Raw genomic sequence first — 672 nt, 5'->3', positions numbered from 1 at the left:
GCTGGAGTTGGTGTGTGTGCGGTGTGTGTGCGTGTGCGGTGTGTGCGGTGTGTGCGAGTGGCGTTTCTTGTTCTCTTGCAGGGTACAATGTTAAAAAGCCACCGCTAGTCGCCCCCAGTGCTCCTACTCTCTGGGTCTTTTTGTCTCTAGTGCAGATTAAACGTCACGTCCGCACTTGAACTTGAATTTTATCCCATTGTACAGAGGCAGCCCCAGCCATAGAGAGACAGAGCGCTCCCAGAGAACCAGGACTCCGCCATCTTCACATTGCAATATATAATAGTAATAGCCAGCACCAGCCCAGCTGCACTGGGGGCTTCCTTCCTTCCAGTCCCAGTGCCAGGCGAGGGGGGAAGAGTGCAAAGTGGTGCAGGAGCACTGGCAATCCAAAAGCACCAGGGCAAAGCAGTGCCACTTGAACTGGGAAAGAGGAGACACAGTTTCGGCTACCCCTTTTCAAAAAATTCTCTCTATATATCTACCCAGCAAGGGTCAATCTCTGAGAAACATTTTTTTTTGGCGATTTTTTTTTGAGTGGGGGCTATCCCAATTCTAGTACTTTTCTTCTTTTTTTACTACAGTTTTTTTTTAATTTTAATTTTTTTCTTTTTTCTTTTTTCTTTTTTTTTTTTACCCTCTTGGTGGAAAAGCGCACTTGCCAATTTGCCAAGC

Source organism: Geospiza fortis, unplaced genomic scaffold (assembly GCF_000277835.1).
Source record: "Geospiza fortis unplaced genomic scaffold, GeoFor_1.0 scaffold23, whole genome shotgun sequence".
Classification (NCBI taxonomy): Eukaryota; Metazoa; Chordata; class Aves; order Passeriformes; family Thraupidae; genus Geospiza; species Geospiza fortis.
This window is presented reverse-complemented; position numbering follows the sequence as displayed.